Raw genomic sequence first — 19,336 nt, 5'->3', positions numbered from 1 at the left:
CACTTGCAGCCAATGGCTGTAAGAGCTGACCGGTGTGTTCTGGTGGGGGGGTAGTCCCCCTATCAGAACACAATAGCTCAGGTGGGAGATCGCTGAACTAACATCGCACACAGCAACATCCTCAGTTTTTTTTTTTCATTTAGCCCGCTGGGTTGAACAGAAAAATAAAATAACATTTGTACCAGACATTAGGGTAATTTTAAGGAGCACTATGTCAGCTCTTATGAAAGAAATTCGCACAATTCCCCCATCAACACAAACAGTGCTGACAGGGGAATCCCTCCTGTCCAGCAATTGTCTGCTCCTGGCAGGGGAGCGGGCAGGGGAAGCCATCCCCTGCCTGGAGAAAACAGTGATTATCACTAGCGGCTATAGCAGCCTACAGCAATAATTGCAAGAGAATCGATTGATCAAATAAGTACGCAAGTACTCTGTGGATACTTGAGCAGCTAATACCCCACTCCCATTTAATTCTGCTTATCCCTTTCATTGTCCTAACAGTAAGTCAGAAAAAAGTTTCCAAAATTAACCTTATACCTATTTAAGACTTGGTCTGACTGCAGGTCACCCTCTAGCCACAGTTGTGAGGTCAGGTGAGGGATGCTCTTACCCAGAAAGGGACCTTAGAAAGGGACACTGTTTGGCTGGTTGTGCAGGACAATAAAAATGAAAGCCTTATTTCTAGTTATGTGTTACATAAAATTTATTCAACACAATTTTAAAACCTGTTAGTAAAAGTGCCTAAAATTCATCTTTAAAATAGCTTCCCAAAAATCTCCTGCACATCAGGACTCAAAGTGAAGAAGGAAAGTTCAAAACAATGTTGTAATTATAATGCCCCGTACACATGGTCGGATTTTCCGATGGAAAATGTCCGATCGGAGCGTGTTGTCGGAAATTCCGACCGTGTGTGGGCTCCATCGGACATTTTCCATCGGATTTTCCGACACACAAAGTTTGAGAGCAGGCTATAAAATTTTCTGACAACAAAATCCGATCTTTTAAATTCCGATCGTGTGTACACAAATCGGACGGACAAAGTGCCACGCATGCTCAGAATAAATAAAGAGATGAAAGCTATTGGCCACTGCCCCGTTTATAGTCCCGACGTACGTGTTTTACGTCACCTCGTCCAGAACGATCGGATTTTCCAACAACTTTGTGTGACCGTGTGTATGCTAGACAAGTTTGAGCCAACATCCGTCGGAAAAAATCCTAGGATTTTGTTGTCGGAATGTCCGAACAAAGTCCGACCGTGTGTACGGGGCATAACACTTGCTAGCGGAAGAAAAAAGCATACTAATGATCTTGTTATTATGCTCTTTTACTTAATTTCCCAACCAGCAATCAAGAGGCAGGAGAGTAACAAAGAAACAAAATTAGATTTTTTTATTGTAGTCATGCATCCAATGTGTGAGTACAGAGGCATAACTAGAGGCTTCAGGGCCCCAGTGCAAAAAATCATGAAGGCCCTCCCCCAAAAAGCAAGATTTTGATACTTTTTTTTAGGGGGGTGGCAGCGGTGGTGTTGAGGGGGTGGCAGCGGTGGTACTTGAGGGGGGTGACTGTGGTGGTACTTGAGGGGGGTGGCAGGGGTGGTACTTGAGGGGAGGTGGCAGGGGTGGTACTTGAGGGGGTGGCAGCGGTGGTACCTGAGGGAGGTGGCAATGGTGGTGTTGAGGGAGGGTGGCAGCGGTGGTGTTGAGGGGGGTGGCAGCAGTGATGTTGAGGGGGTGGCAGTGGTGGTACTTGAGGGGGGTTGGCAGTGGTGGCATTGAGGGGGGTGGCAGCGGTGATATTGAGGGGGTGGCAACGATGATGTTGAGGGGGTGGCAGTGGTGATACTTAAGGGGGAGGGGTGGCAGTGGTGGTACTTGAGGGGGGGTGGTAATGGTGATCTTGAGGGGGGTGGCAGCTGTGGTACTTGAGGGGTGATGGCAGCGGTGATGTTGAGGGGGTTGCAGCGGTGGTACTTGAGGGGGGTGCAGTGGTGGTACTTGAGGGGGTGGCAGCGGTGGTGCTGAGGGGGGTGGCAGCGGTGATGTTGAGGGGGTGGCAGCGCTGGTACTTGAGGTGGTGGCAGCGGTGGTACTTGAGGGGGAGTGCAGTGGTGGTACTTGAGGGGAGGTGGCAGGGGTGGTACTTGAGGGGGGTGGCAGCGGTGGTACTTGAGGGGGATGGCAGTGGTGGTGTTGAGGGGGGTGGCAGCGGTGATATTGAGGGGGGTGGGGGTGGCAGCAGTGATGTTGAGGGGGTGGCAGCGGTGGTACTTGAGGGAGGTTGGCAGTGGTGGCGTTGAGGGGGGTGGCAGCAGTGATACTTAAGGGGGAGGGGTGGCAGCGGTGGTACTTGAAGGGGTGGTAATGGTGATGTTGAGGGGGTTGCAGCGGTGGTATTAGAGGGGGGGGTGCAGTGGTGGTACTTGAGGGGGTGGCAGCGGTGGTGCTGAGGGGGGTGGCAGCTGTGATGTTGGGGGGTGGCAGCGGTGGTACTTGAGGGGGTGGCAACGGTGGTACTTGAGGGGGGAGTGGCAGTGGTGGTACTTGAGGGGAGGTGGCAGGGGTGGTACTTGATGGGGGTGGCAGCTGTGGTACTTGAGGGAGGTTGGCAGTGGTGGTGTTGGGGGTGGTAGCGGTGATATTGGGGGGAGTGGTATTTGAGGGGGGTGGCAGCGGTGGTGTTGAGGGGGTGGCAGCGGTGGTACTTGAGGGGGGTTGGCAGTGGTGGTGTTGAGGGGGGGTGGCAGCAGCGATATTGAGGGGGTGGCAACGATGATGTTGAGGGGTGGCAGTGGAGATACTTGAGGGGGAGGGGAGGCAGCAGTGGTACTTAAGGGGGGTGGCAGCGGTGGTACTTGAGGGGGGTGGCAGCGATGATGTTGAGGGGGTTGCAGCAGTAGTACTTGAGGGGGAGTGGTAGCAGTGGTGCTGAGGGGGGTGGCAGCAGTGATGTTGAGGGGGGTGGCAGCGGTGGTACTTGAGGGGGGTGGCAGCGGTGATGTTGAGGGAGGGTGGCAGTGGTGATGTTGAGGGGGGGTGGCAGCAAAGGTACTTGAGAGGGGGTTGCAGCGGTGGTGCTGGGGGGGGCAGCAGTGATGCTGAGGGGGTGGCAGCGGTGATGTTGAGGGGGGGTGGCAGCGGTGATATTGAGGGGGTGGCAACAATGATGTTGAGGGGGTGGCAGCAGTGATACTTGAGGGGGAGGGGTGGCAGCGGTGGTACTTGAGGGGGGTGGTAATGGAGATGTTGAGGGGGTGGCAGTGGTGGTACTTGAGGGGGGGTGGCAGTGGTGGTGTTGAGGGGGTTGCAGCGGTGGTACTTGAGGGGGGATGGCAGCGGTGGTGCTGAGGGGGGTGGCAGCGGTGATGTTGAGTGTGGTGGCAGCGGTGATACTTGAGGGGAGTGGCAGCGGTGGTAGTTGAGAGGAGGTTGCAGCGGTGGTGCTGGGGGGGTGGCAGCGGTGATGCTGGGGGGTGACAGCGGTGATGCTGAGTGGGGGTGGCAGCGGTGGTACTTGATGGGGTGGCAGTGGTGATGTTGAAGGGGGTGACAGCGGTGATGCTGGGGGGTGACAGCAGTAATGCTGAGGTGGGTTGCAGCGGTGATGTTGAGGGGGTGGCAGCAGTGGTACTTGATGGGGGGTGGCAGCGGTGGTACTTAAGGGGGTGGCAGCGGTGGTGCCATCATCTCCCACCACCACCTCTGCCTCTTACTGATCCCATCCCCCCACCACTGATCTCATCCCTATCCCCTCATCACGTCTGTTGTAGAAGTAATGGGGGGTAGGGATGGGATCAATAAGAAGCAGAGGTGGTGGAGGTTGGGATGGATTGATTGCACTGCAATTTGTCACTTACTTCCGTCACCGTGCCTCCAGGGATGCCTTTCCTCATGGGGAGAACTCCTCCCCTTCACTTGATTGGTGTCAGCTGGTCAGCTGACTTCATTTTTCAGTGCCCGCCCCGCCTCCCTACATTCTCTCGGTCTCTGGATAGGCGGGGTGGTCCAGAGTCTCTCTCGACAATGTCTTCTCTCCCCTCAGCAGGCGAAAGCCCCCCTCGCTACGGCAGAACAATCGGACAAGCGGCGCGGCCGCGGCGGGCCTCTCGGTACCACAGCACAACCATAATGGACAGGACAGGTGGGCCCAGTCGCAAGTGCGACTGCTCCGACTCTGATAATTCTGCCACTTTGTGAGTAGTATTATTACAAATGAGGGTTGAGTTGCAAAAGTAGAGGGCGGTTGCTTCTACACGAGCAATGTGATCATAATGAAGATAATTATGTTGTTTGTCCATCTTATGTAAGGAAAAATGATACAGTAGTGTAGCAAAGTCCCGGGGCCCCTGAGGCCTAATGGTAACCTCCAGATGTCAAGTTCTAGGTGCAAGGCCGGATTGCTGAGAGGGCGCCTCTTGCGACTAAGTGCAGCGTAACCCTGGGAGTGAGACAGGGAGTACAGTGCCTAAGGTGCACGGGTTGCCGGATGTTGAGGGTTGGATAGCTAAGAGCTGCTTGGGTGCGTTGGGCAACCGTGCGTGGAAGTATTCCAGTGGAGAAACCAGGAACGGGGTCAAGGCAGGCCAGGGGTCGTGAACCATAGGAGCAGTCCAGAAGAGGCACAATAGGTTTAATCAGGAACAAGGTCAGTAGCCAGGCCAGGGGTCAAGACCGATCAGACAAGCAAAGGTGCAGGGGTACAGACAGGAGCGTAGTCAAGTCCAAGCCAGAGGTCGGTGCAGGCGGAGATCAGGGTGAGTCAGGCAAGCCGAGTAGTAAACAGGAACCAGGAAGTCAGATGCAGGAAGCAGGTACTGGGAACACAGGAAGCTGATGATAATCCAGCAACCTGCATACAACTGCAGCAGGTTTAAATAGGCCAGAGGGCGCCAAACACCGTCACCGTGTGCGCATGCGCCTGGTGTTGCGCCCGGCGCGGTGACGACGGTTACTGGCAGGATCACCAGTCCTAATACTATTTCCCTGACACCAGAGTTAGGGAAATCTGACATCCTTCAGTGTAGACTGGGTTTCAAGGCATGGTGGGTGTAATGCAAGAGGAAATTTTGGGCGCCAGTTGCTTGTGGAGCTGGCTTCAATTGGCACAACCGAATTATCTCCTTTAATGGCCACAGGTATCACCTCCTCCACTGGCAGACCAGTTTCACCTCTTGCAAGCTTACCTGACTCCAGTACCCTTTTCCTTGGCGATTCAGCCATCAAGGAGAGCAGGTGGGACCGGCCTCAGCCTCGAGGGGTGACCGGAGCGTTGGGTCCTGGAGCAGCCACAGAAGCAAGAGGTGCAGCTTCTCTCACGAGCTGGGTGATAGCGGGTGTACTCTCAATGCCGCTCCCAGCCAGGACGGCGACATTCTTGTTCCAATCCACTTGCAGTATCCGCGGAGGTTGGGCTGGTGAGACTACCTCGAGCAAGGGTTCCACGCAACATCTACAGAGGATCCAAGGCCTCAGATGAGTCGCCAAGCCGGAACACTTCCTGCAGATCAGTCCCAAGGCCTCATAGCCTCCAGCCGTGTTCAGGGCAAGATGTATACAGGTTTATACAGCACTCCGGTGTCAGTCAGAACACCTTTTCATTTGCTCAGTCCACAGCCAACACCCGGAGCATACATTTTCCAATCCGCCATCGTACTTCCAAACTGTGCCATCTTCTCCAACCCTCCCCCTGCCAACGGATTGGTGCAGATACTTCCTGGAAACTTCAGTGTCCGCCTCTTTTCCTTTGCGGCATACCAAAACATTAATGGAGTAACCCTTGCAGCACCGGAGTAAAGTGTCAAAAGACCAGGCTGATACTCCCCCATGAGCAATGAGACATACTGGTTCTTCCCCATGTTGTTGGAATGCACAATAACACAGTCTATACAAAGTAAAGATGTTACTTGTCACTTTCCCACGGAGCCAGACAAAATCCCGATGTAACTGTAGCCGGTTGCTTGGGGTGACTGCTGTAGAAATAACACCTTTGCCCACATTGGGCACCAAATGTAGCAAAGTCCCGGGGCCCCTGAGGCTTAATGGTGACCTCCAGAGTTAGGGACAGCTGACATCCTTCAGTGTAGAGTGGGTTACAAGGCATGGTGGGTGTAATGCAAGAGGAAATGGTGGGCGCCAGACACTTTTTGAAAGCAAAGAGATTTATTGTCTCTTAAACAGGACTGTGGGAGAGAGGGTTAGAGCCAGGACACCCTTAGGTAGATACAATGTTAATTGGCAGACTCTGAGACTTCTTTAGGTAGACAGCTATACAGGTGAAGTCTTCCAGCCGGACACCACTTCTGTATAGGTAGGACTGCTGTCTCCTATGGCAACAATCTTGCAGCTGTTACTAACGATAAAGGTATTCTGCAACACGAACTGTTCTCTTTACCCCACACTCACTCACTGTGGGTCTTCACTCAATGAGCTCCAAGTCTCTCTCACTAGACTTTGATTCCACTAGCCACTGAATCCCCTGAGCTCTTTCACTGTAGCATTCCTCAAGCGTCACCCCTGCTTCACTGCTGGGTCCCTGGCTTGGCATTCACAGGCACTCCTCAAGCTTCACCCCTGCTGACACGTTAGGTCCCTGGCTTGGCACTCCACAAGTGTCACCTCTGCTGTCCTGCTGGGTCCCTGACTTGGTACTTGTTGAAGTTTTCCCACTTCTTCACTTCCCGGCTGGCGAGAATTCTGATCTGGTACTGGCCTCAGATTACGCACAATGGCCTCCGGTAGCAAGGTGGATGGTCCCTTTGTGGCGACAGCTTCTCCTCTACCTCCAACCACGACTGGTTCCTTCTGGTTGGACTACAAGCCCGCAGTCCCAACCCTGCACTACTTCTGGGTAGGGTTTCAGACAGCCTAGCAGCCAGATGTCCCCGAGATAGGCCTTACGTTTCTGGCCTAGCAGCCTAGGGCAATACGACACACGTCCAACCAGACAGCCATCCAGGTGGCACAGAACCCCGATCACCTGACCACCCAAATAAATAGGTTCTCCAGGAGGCCAAGGGACCCAAGAAAATCCCTGCCCATTGGCTGAGACACCCCATTCATTCCTAATCTGTCCTTGCAATGCCCTTGTCTTATCTGTCACCAGATACCCGGCCATCTATCGACAGAAAAGAGAAGTGCAGCAATTCCAGAATTAGGGCAAAATCAATTGACCTCCTAACAATTGGCCAAGGCAACTATCACTTTGTAAATAAATTTAATAGCAAACCTGCCTAAACATCAGGGGGCTACAGTAATAAAAGCAACCAATCAGCCATGATCTCTTATTCAAGTTGGTGAAAGTAAAATCTGGCTGCACTATAACATTTTATCATTTCTATTCATGCTGCTTTATTAAATACTCCTTAAGAAAAAGGCATGCATCCCTAAGCATTTTTTTAGGTGGAACATACAGGGTATAAAACAGCCGGAAATCTGAATCTATCCCAGATTGTTGGCTTTGTCAGAGTAATATGTATCCATATTTCATCCTAGCCCCGTTGACACCATTTATTTAAATAAAAGGATACTAAAGAAAGTCTTGTGCTTGGTAATTTGAAGGAGATGCTATGAGTTAATATACTATAAAACAATGGTCTCCATAACCTATAGAAACTAATCACAGATTACCTTTCATTAATATGGCAACTATTGCATGATTTTAGCCTCATAAATTAATTTAAAATATTATTTACATTGCAAATCAGAGTTCTCACATGATATGCAAGAAGATTTTACTAAATTAAATTAGAAATGTTGACATTTTATAAAGATTAAGCTATGCTCTAAGCAAAGGTAAAATGTATTTAGATGGATTGCTGGATGAACACGCGTAATGAAAAATAGTGATGAAGTGCTAGCGGAAGAAATCCAATGTTATTCCAATAAATAGTACCTAAAATGTAAACCATTGCAATGCATGGAAAAAAACTGAAACGTTTTATCTTTTAATGTTTATTATAATTTATCATTAACATACTTTTGCTGTCTTTGCAGACTTCCATAATCCATATGACTGATATCTCTGAGCTCAACATAAAAACAACACTTCATCTTTTTCTCTTTGCCGATGTGAAAACAGTTTGGGTTGTACTGCAGCTTTGGCTACAATATGGCCTCCTTTCACCTACATTTTTTAATTTTGTGTGTTAGAGCAGTTCCGCTTCCTGCCTCCTCTATTTAAACTTGCCTACCACACATATCACCTTTGTGTACCCTAGACTTTGATCTTTATTCACATATACTACATGGCCACTCCTCCATAACTTGGATATTACTACTAGGCCGTGATTATCCAGTGACTTTTAAAGCATTCTGAACTTTCAGTCTTCATAGTGTGCATCATTGTCACTGATAAATGACCAGCAACGTTTGGGTGGGAAATCTAAAATTTGGGTTTCATATCATTTTTTGTCTCTGTGACAAAGGTCACCAGTACTAATAGATAGGGTAAATCTACCCAGGTGAGGCGTATACATCAATAAAAACATGAAAGGGGTTCTATTTTTTCACAACTCTTTCTATAGACAGGTGGAATTTGTGTTCCCCTTTAATTCTTATATACTCCCTACTTTGGATCACATACAGACTACAGACTATGTCAATTACCTATAAAAGGTTTGGGAGGAGTCTCCCCTGGGTGTGAGAAGAGGGGAGTTATTTGTCTCACCGCAGGATGGCGCCCCTAGGCTTTGGGAGGTGCCAGAGAAGGGACCAGTGGAAGCTTCTGGCTTATTAAGACTAGCAACAGTTGCCTTGAACGGTAAGTATATTACAGCAGCCCTCCTGGAACTGTAAGAAAAAAAAAAAACACTCAGTGACCAAATTATGCAAGAGAAAGTGTTGCCTCTCATTACTGCCAATGTCTGGACTGTTCTATTTTTCTATACTTGGGGAATTACCATACTGTGGATGTTTGTGATACATTTCTACAAAAGTTCAAAACATTTAGGCAAAACAATTCCTAGCCTCATTACTGTCTAAATAAAGTAAAGTACTGCATGACAGAAGGTGGGGAGTGAATTCAGCTGGGAGTAGAGTAATGTTGACTGTGAAGTGTTTGGGGCAAACCAGGTCAGTCACAGAGCAGGTAGTGGTTGGAGGAACAGAGTCACCCTCCTGGTGGTGAGAGATGATTCCCTTTAGGTAGCATGTGTAACATGGACCCTGAGTGTTTAGACTGATTTTAGGTTCTCTAACCTGAGCATAGTTATATGCATGAATGCGCTCTGAGCACAAAAGGGTTAAACAACTGTGATCAGGAGGATACATTATAGAAAGTGGCATCCATACGTGCAGGTAAAGTGTGAGATTGGCAAAAGAACCAGCCACATGCTTGAAGCTCAGTTTGTTAGGAGGTATGCTCTACTGCATCGGTCTGTCACGTGTATGGTACAAAGTGACTTCAAATCCAAAAGAAAAAAAAAGTTTTGAATATACATGCATATCTATGGTCAACATTTAAAATCATATAGTCATTTCCAACCATTATTTCAATTATATCTACCCTACTCCTATTAATCTGAATGATCCTGAAGTTTGTAAACTTACTTTGAAGCTCTCCACCCATTTACTTTCTCAAATCCTGTGATACGTATTCACTATACCCTGTGAATAGGCACGGCTGCATCACACATTTTATGGTGCTTGCCTTCTGAACTAAAGAGGTACTGAGAGGAGGAGTTTCAGGAGGCAGAGTCAGTATGGGAACCATAGCTTGCAGGCAGCAAGCTTTGGATATGTAGTCCTAAAGCTTCATACACACTATTAGATTTTCTGCAGATTTTTGTCTTCAGATTTACCAAAACCATATAATATGAGGTCAAACCTTAAGAGTTACAATTTCTATGCAATCAGGCAGGCCCTTGCACTACACCGTTTTGGTAAATCTGAAGACAAAGATCTGCAGAAAATCTAATAGTGTGTATGGGGCTTTAGAATGGAAAGTAAACAGCAGAGGAGAAGTTGTAATACATACAGGGAATCCAGGAAGTTGTGGAAAGAACAGGCAGCAATCACAACATGAAAGGAGACTTTTCAAGTAAGCTAATATTAGATTGTCATTTGCTAATACAATGCTGATGTTATAAAATAAAAGTATGTGCTTTGACCATAAACTGCACCTTTGTACTTTGTTGTTCTACTTTCACAGTTTTAAAGTCCATGGCCAGTACTAATGGCTTTCAGATGGTTCTGATTACTTTTTTTGTTGGATGTATTTTGTCATCACGTGCTACACTATTAAAGATGTATAATTATTCTGTGCATTTATATCTGATGGAGGGGACATTATGGCTTTGAAATGTTATAACCTTTACAAATGCATCTTGAATAAATAAAAGAATGTCTCCCTTTCAATTGCAAGTTTAAACTTTTCTGACATTTCCAGTGGTATTCCAGATTTCATGGTGATCCAGCTCAGCAATTTTGCTCCTTGCATCCATGTATTTTTATGTGGCTCTATCTCTCCTCTTATAAAGCTTGTCATTGTAGACCTGTAACCAGTGATGCACATTGGTTTGTGAAGGAAGAAAGCAATGATATGTTTTCTGTTTTTAGAAGAAAGATGACAGTGGGTAATTCCAATAAGTGTATACTTCTACCTAATTACCAGCTGATAATGTTCTGTTAGCTTAACACTGCACTTAACCATCATCTGGAATGTGTTAGTAGTAGCCACCAAGACCCTCACAAGGAACGGAGCCAGCCTGCTCAGACCAGATGACACCTAGTGAATGCTGGTTTCCATGTTTCTTGATCCAAACCCTAAGTGGCAACAGCTGTGGTTTTAACCACGTCGGAGACTTCTACCCTGTACAAGCAACATCTTCCTATGGTCATAAGACCTATATTTCACAAGGATCCATTTTATTTGTTGTGGTTGTCAGGAATCTGGAGCCCATGTGTGAGTTAAGGAGAGGTTATTTTCACATCATTTGAAAAATTAAGGCCAGGTCGGACTGAATGTGTTAAAGGACAGCTGTGACTGGCTTGTCACTAGCATGCGATTAAGCCTCAAGAGAATGTACACAACAGGCATGAAGTAATGCTTTCACATCTATCGCCTACAAACTGTAAAATATTTAGAGAATATTCAGTGTAAGTAACATAAAGGATGATTTTAAAATGAATACATGTAGATGTGTAAACATCTTGCAATAATATTTTTATGCCACTGGCTTGTATGCATTTATGCTGTCATTAAACAAATATACAGCAGTTGATTTATTCAATATTTGCCAGACTAACAAACCTGTAATAATTTGAAAGTACCAGTTAGTAATGGAAAAACTTATATTTTTTTTTAATTCTTCTTAATCCACTTGGATCCACTTGGATAAATGAAACTTCAGAATTAAAGGTCAGTCCCAGCTTATATTCACAGTTTTTCTATGCCTGCAGCCAAGTAGAATTACATGCAGGCTTTTTATATCTTTAAGGGGTTGTTGGGGATTTTCACTAGAAGTCCCAGGTCTACCCAAAAGTTGAGGCTATTACAAAACGTATTTAACGTGTCATAGTTTCCTGACTGCTTTTATTTCTGCCTTGTAGTAGGAAGTATAAAACCGCTGTAGGTAAATCTCTAATCTCTAAAATATATGAGGAATTGGCAGCTTCAACCTGAAGCTGAAAAGAAAACATGCAATATTAGTATTTGGTGGGGTTTCACTTTCAACACTATGGAACAGCCTAAACAGAACTAAATAAAGTTTTCAAATGTGTTACTGGGTCTCCAATTATTCTACGCCAGGAAAGCTATCACCCTGACTTAGTCAATACAGCCCTTCCTCTATATAAGGACACTTACTGCCATAGGGGTTGCCCTAAAATGTTTGCTATAGTTTGTCCAAGTGGTTTAAAGATGACTCTACTGCCCATATGCAAATTGTTTAGTACTGATTGTTACATAGTAGGTGAGGTTGAAAAAAGACACAAGTCCATCAAGTCCTACCTATGTGTGTGATTTTATGTCAGTTTTAAATTGTATATCCCTGTATGTTGTGGTCGTTCAGGTGCTTATCTAATAGTTTTTTGAAACTATCAATGCCCCCGCTGAGACCACCGCCTGTAGAAGGGAATGCCACATCCTTGCCGCTCTTACAGTAAAGAACCCTCTACGTACTTTAACCACCTCAATACAGTGCACTTACACCCCCTTCCTGCCCAGAACAATTTTCAGCTTTCAGCGCTCTCACGGTTTGAATTACTCAGTCATGCAACACTGTACTCATATGAAACTTGCGTCCTTTTTTTCGCATAAATAGAGCTTTCTTTTGGTGGTATTTAATCACTAGTGGGTTTTTTATTTTTTGTGCTATAAATAAAAAAGACCGTAAATTTTGTGAAAAAAATACCTTTTTCTTTGTTTCTGTCATAAAATTTTGCTAATTAGTAATTTTTCTTCATAAATTTTGGCCAAAATTTATACTGCTACATATCTTTGGTATAAATAACCCAAATTAGTGTATATTATTTGGTCTTTGTGAAAGTTATGGAGTCTACAAACTATGGTGCCAATCACTGAAAATTGAGCACATCTGATCAGGCCTTCAGTACATCAGGTGAATCTCATTTCTTGAGACACTAACAAGTCAGAAAAGTACAAATACCCCCCAAATTACCCCTTTTTAAAAAGTAGACATTCCAAGGTATTAAGTAAGTATCATGGTGAGTTTTTTTTAAGTTGTAATTTTTTCCCACAATTCTTTGCAAAATGAAGATTATTTTTTTTACAAAATTGTCATATTATCAGGTTATTTCTCACACACAGCATATGCATACAACAAATTATACCTCGAAATACATTCTGCTACTCTTTCCAAGTATGGCGATACCACATGTGTGAGACTTTTACACAGCCTGGCCACATACAAAGGACCAACATTGAAGTAGCACCTTCAGGCGTTCTACGAGCACAAATTACACATCTCATTTCTCAACCACCTATTACACTTTTGAAGGCCCTGGAGCACCAGGACAATGGAATTGCCCACAAAATTACCCCATTTTGGAAAGCAAACACCCAACGTATAATACATGAGGGATAATGAGTCTTTTAAACGGTTCATTTTTTTCCAGAAGTTTTTGGAAAATGTGGAAAAAAAATGAAAACGCATTTTTTTTTTACACAAAGTTGTCAATTTAAGATATTTCTAACACATAGCATATATATACCAAAATTACACACCAAAATAAATTCAGGCGTTCTAGCATAAATTACACATCTCATTTCATTCCTACCCATCACACTTTTGAAGGTCCTTGAGCACCAGCCCAGTGGAATTACCCACAAAATGACCCCATTTTGGAACGCAAACACCCCAACGTATATTCTATGAGGCATGAGATGCAAATAGGTACTTGGGTACTATGATGGGCTGCAGATAGGTACTCGGGTACTCTGATGGGCTGGAGACAGGTACTCGGGTAACTTGATGAGCTGCAGACAGATACTCGGGTACTCTGATGGGCTGGTGACAGGTACTCGGTTACTCTGATGGGCTGGTGACAGGTTCTTGGGTACTCTGAAGGGCTGGTGACAGGCTCTCGGGTACTCTGATGGCCTGGGGACAGGTACTCGGGTACTCTGATGGCCTGGTGACAGGTACTCGGGTACTCTGATGGCCTGGTGACAGGTACCTGGGTACTCTGATGGGCTACAGATAGGTACTATGGTACTCTGATGGGCTGGTGACTGGTATTCGGGTACTCTGAAGGGCGGTGACAGGTACTCAGGTATTTGGTATTCATATGGACTGTGACAGGTACTCGGGTACTCATATGGACTGTGACAGGTACTCGGGTACTCATATGGACTGTGACAGGTACTCAGGTACTCGGGTAATCAGATGAACTGTGACATGTACTCAGGTACTCATATGGACTGTGACAGGTACTTGGGTACTCTGATGCAGGGCCGTTTAAAGGAATTTGGGGGCCCCAAGCAAAATGGACATGGAGGCCCCCCCTGCACGCACGCACGCAAAGCCTACAGGAATCACAGCATAGCGATACAGTTTAAGTTCACCAACACTTTATATAAATAAAAAAAGGTTTACAGTGCAAATACTGCTGTTGCATACAATGTACATAAAATTTGAACATTTTCAACAATTGAACATTTGTAGAGTCTTTTCTCTGCTTTGTAAATTTTTTGCAAAAAGCTTTATTAAATATTACCTGATTCAAAAAAGAAGCAATACGATGGAAATGGGATGGTAAAGAAAGAAGAAAATGGAAAGAAAGCTATGGTAATTGTTTTTATTATGGTCAGCAAACTACCATATTTTTATTAATAAATGGGTCTTGATGACTGCCCCCCCCCCCTACTACTCCCCCCGTGTTCTTTTTAACCCCCCTCCCTACCGCGTACCGCGCGGCAGGAGATTAAGTTTTCTGTTCACGGCCGGCCGGACTGAAAGGAAGTGAGCACTCAGTGTATCAGTCTGGCCAGGAACAGGAAACTGAATCTACTGTACCGTGCAGACTGCAGGAGGAAGGAAGAGAAGCTTGGCCACGCTACAGGCTGCAGCATATAGGAAGCGGTGGCACGGCTGGGGCCCCAAGCAATTGCTTGTTTTGCCTGTCCTGTCGCGATGGGCCTGCTCTGATGGACTTTGACAGGTACTAGAGTATTCTGATGGACTGTGATAGGTACTCGGGTACTCTGATGGACTGTGACAGGTACTCGGGTACTCTGATGGACTGTGACAGGTACTCGGGTACTCTGATGGACTGTGACAGGTACTCGGGTACTCATATGGACTGTGACAGGTACTCGGGTACTCAGATGAACTGTGACAAGTACTCAGGTACTTAGATGAACTGTGACAGGTACTCGGGTACTCTGATGGGCTGGTGACAGGTACTCGGGTACTCTGATGGACTGTGACAGGTACTCGGGTACTCTGATGGATTGTGACAGGTACTCGGGTACTCTGATGGACTGTGACAGGTACTTGGGTACTCTGATGGACTGTGACAGGTACTCATATGGACTGACAGGTACTCAGATGAACTGTGACAGGTACTCAGATGAACTGTGACAGGTCCTCTTTATTGGGGGGGGGGGGATCAGTGTGATTGGTATACACTGTAATCTCCTTCTCACACACGATCGGTGTGTGAGGAGAAGGACCCCGTAACATCTCGTTAACGCAGTTTGTTGACATTTAGTGATCGGCTGTGAAAGGATCACAGCCGATCACGTGGTAAACAGCCACTGGCCAATGGGTGGTTACCAGCGTCGGTGACAAGCAGTGTTCCCGGGAACACACCGCCACTGATGTGCATGCGCAGCGCGCTCGAAATCGCGTGCATGCGCCGTGCAAAGTGGGGCGGCACCACCTGTGATCGGCCATGACTTCATCACGGTCGATCACATGGTAAACAGCCATACCCAATGGCTGTTCACCCCCCTTGGTGGCAAGCGGTGTCTCCATGACACTCCACCACTGAAGGAACAGGGAAATGCGCGTACACGATCGAAGTGGGTGAAATGGATGGACGTCATATGACGCCCTCTCAGAACGAGAGCCGCGCCGCCTGGCCGTCATATGACAGCCAGCGGGCGGCTAGCGGTTAAGGTTAAACCTCTTTTCTTCTAATTTTAATGAGTGGCCACGTGTCATGTTAAACTCCCTATTTTATCCCTATTGTGGGGTCACCAGTACAGTATTTATAAATTGAAATCATATCCCCTTTCAAGCGTCTCTTCTCCAGAGGGATTAAGTTCAGTGCTCGCAACCTTTCCTCATAACTATGGATGAGCCAAAAACCCCCCGGTTTGGTTCGTACCAAAACCTGCGAACGGACCGAAAGTTTGCGCGAACTTCAGAACCCCATTAAAGTCTATGGGACTTGAACGTTCAAAATCAAAAGTGCTAATTTTAACGGCTAATATGCAAGTTATTGTCCTAAAAAGGGTTTGGGGGAGGGGCGTGGCCTGACACAGCATGGAGTAGGACGTGTGAACACAGAGCTCCGTCCATTACTCCTTTTCCTTATTAATCCTGGACATTCTAAACTAAAACTCTGGCTGGATTGTACCCTTGGGACACCTAGAAAAGAACCACCTGGTCCCTGTGGAGAAGGAGCGCGCGCCGACCCGACCGGAGCAGCGATTTCCCGCTCGGCGGCGCAATAAATTTAGACCGCGGCTTCGGCCTACCACCGGAGGTCGCGGCCATCTTGGTCCTCCTCATCTGCGGCCCTGCCTGAAGCCTGCTTCAATATACAGGTACTCAACTGCTGGATAACCCCCTGGGAGAGCTAGACAGCACTCATCCCCTTGATCACTGGCCTATTTGGCTATCGGAGACACAAGGAGACTGACATCTATAACCGGCCTGGTTTGCAGCCTGGGCCTACATGCTGTGAACGGCGGCCATCTTGGCACACCTTCCTCCCCTGCCTGTGCTGCAGACACAGTCAGGGGTCCTGTTGTTCCCCTCTCAACAGCATATACTTGACCCCCTGTGTCTTGCAGGACATAGCTCCGGTCTGCTGGGTTCTCTGAAAGAAGAGGAGTGACACTCCGCACATTGTCGCAGCAAGTTTGGCTCCTGTCCCCATCTCCCCAGATACCCCAACATCCGGACATCATGTCGCCATCGAAATCTCAGAAAGCCGCCACATCTAAGTTGGATCAGTTCCGCCGTCAGGACAGGGAGGACCAGGCGGAAAATGGCGGCGACGCTGCACATGGCGAGGAACGCACAGCGGGAGACACGGAAAAGCTGCTGGAAGCAATAACCCTCTGCAGAACATCACTTGCCTCGCAGATAGAAGAAGTCAAGGTAGACATATCCCTGATCAGACAAGACTTCCACAAACTCCGGGACCGAGTTAAAGAAACTGAAACCCGCATCAGTGACATGGAAGACACCATTCCTCCAATGAGAACGGAGGTGCACCACATGAAGCAGCAAATCCAACAACTATTCTCCAAGCAAGAAGATCTTGAGAACAGAAGCAGGAGGTGTAACCTCCGCCTCATTGGACTGCCAGAGGGGGCTGAGGGTAAGGACCCCACACTTTTCCTGGAGCAATTGCTCATCAAGACTTATGGTAGAGAGGCCTTCTCCCCCATGCTGGCAGTTGAAAGAGCTCACCGTATGCCCGCCAGACCACCACCGCACGGAGCCCCACCACGTACTTTTATAGCCAAAATGCTCAACTACAGAGATAGAGACGCTGCCTTGCGACTTGCAAGGGAGAGGGGTAACATCCCCCTAGGCAACGTAAAAATAGCGGTGTTCCCTGACTTTTCGGCGGAGGTGCAGCGACGCAGACAAAATTTCATGGAAGCCAAGCGCAAGCTTAGAAACCTCAACATGAAATATGCCATGCTGTTTCCGGCGCGTCTCCGTGTGGAACACGATGGCCGTGTTTCCTTTTTTGAAGATCCCACTGAGCTGATGGCCTGGATGGAACGCAGAAATAACTTGGAGAAGGCGGATTAAGGTGACTGTGAGTATGTAATTATACATTAATCTTCCACACGCATACCCTGCAATAGATGCAACAGCAACTCAATATCAAATTCTCACACTGAACATTCACCCTCATTTACTTCACCAGTTGTTATCATTGTGAAGATAACCTAAGGGGTAGAGGGACACAGTGGCTACACAAATATCCACACGTACTCCCCTGTTGTGGGCTTCGATCCAGTTTATATTCTGCGGACCACTGATGATACACAATGCTGGAACTTTCCTGGGATAACTTCTTAAGTAACCGAACTATACTCACTACTTTTTACACCTCAACGGAGCTCTGGGCTGCTACAGTCCTGCAATCCACAAGCAGAGTGCAGCGTACTCTGCCCCCATGTAAGTCTGGAATTGACGGCCTAAGAAGAAACTACCACAACAGCACCAACCCTGATAATGTGCAAACCCCAGATATACACCTGAGTGAAGAGAGGTTAGTCCTCTCTACAGTATGTTTTTTCTTTTATGGAAAGAGAAGTTTAGAGGTGCACAGACACTTATCCTACTTCAAATAATTTACTTTCATTATTTTTTTTCTCAATGTGCCGTCAAGGCCGAGACTGCAAAGAAAGTTTTGTTATGGGTGAATGCTAGCATCAGTTGGGGAAGATGCAAAGCAGGGAGGGGGGAGGGGGGAGGGGAAACATACAAGTTGAATTTCAATATATGTGTTTTAATGTTCGGACGTGCAGCACTGGCATACCTTATGTTTCACTGGTGTTCGAGTGCTGTATGCAGTGAGTTACATCACATGACCAGAAAGAATCTAACCCCATTTATTTTCTTCCTATCAAGGAGAGAGGGGTGTGGATTGAGACCACCAAAACATATTCTACTACAACTCCCGTTTCCATATCAATGCGCTACCCCTCAATATAGTGTCAAGTTCGAGTCCACAGGGAAAGTATTGTCATGCATACACACCGAGACCAATTGGAGAGAATACGTCTCAGGGAGGGGGGAGGAGGGGGGGGGAACTAAAAAGCTGGATTCAACCACACGTGCTTTGGTTCACATATGTATGACAATGCTATATCCTACGTATATCTGGTGTTCATTTGCTACCCATAACAAGTTATATGGCGGATGTATTGGGAACCTGATACTCTCTGTATTGTCTCTCCTAAGAAAAGGGATCTTCAGGCTGGGTACACAGAAGTCCATCCCACTTTACTTATTGCCCTCTTATTATTTCTTCTTTTACTATGCTGCCAGATGCAAAAGCATAAAGAAAACTCTATTACTGATGCAAGCTGACATTGGCTGGGCGAGAGACACTGCAGGGAGGAGGGAGTGGGGAAGGGAGGCTGAAAAACTGAACTTAATTGTGTGCACTTTAACTGATACGTCTGCAACACTAACAAGTCCTGGTTCTATCGGGTGTCCCCTGGACAAATGCAATGTGTTATATCACCTATCCCTTCTGTCTTGCCATTCTACATCGCCCTGCCACAATAGGGCTAAAGGCTACATTAATATACTAATATATAGTTACAAACAACAATGCCCAAACTGTCATTGAAGTTCCTTACATGGAACGTGAGGGGATTACGAGACAAAATTAAACGGGCGGCAGCTCTCGCATTTCTTAAAAAGCAAAGAGCGGATGTGGTGACCCTGGTTGAGACACACATAGAGGGTAGACTTCAGATGACACTCCGTCGCCCATGGGTGGGTTGGGCGTTCCACTCCACCCACACAACACACTCAAGAGGTGTCTCAGTACTTATCGCAAAAACAGTGCACTTTGAACTATGCGAGCTACACACTGACCCACAAGGTAGATATATATTTATATCCTCTAAATTACACGGGGAACCCTTCTTGATCCTGGCTGTCTATGTC

This window comes from Aquarana catesbeiana, linkage group LG11 (genome assembly GCF_042186555.1).
Source record: "Aquarana catesbeiana isolate 2022-GZ linkage group LG11, ASM4218655v1, whole genome shotgun sequence".
NCBI lineage: Eukaryota > Metazoa > Chordata > Amphibia > Anura > Ranidae > Aquarana > Aquarana catesbeiana.
The sequence above is the reverse complement of the archived record's forward strand: the minus strand, read 5'-3'. Positions refer to the sequence as shown.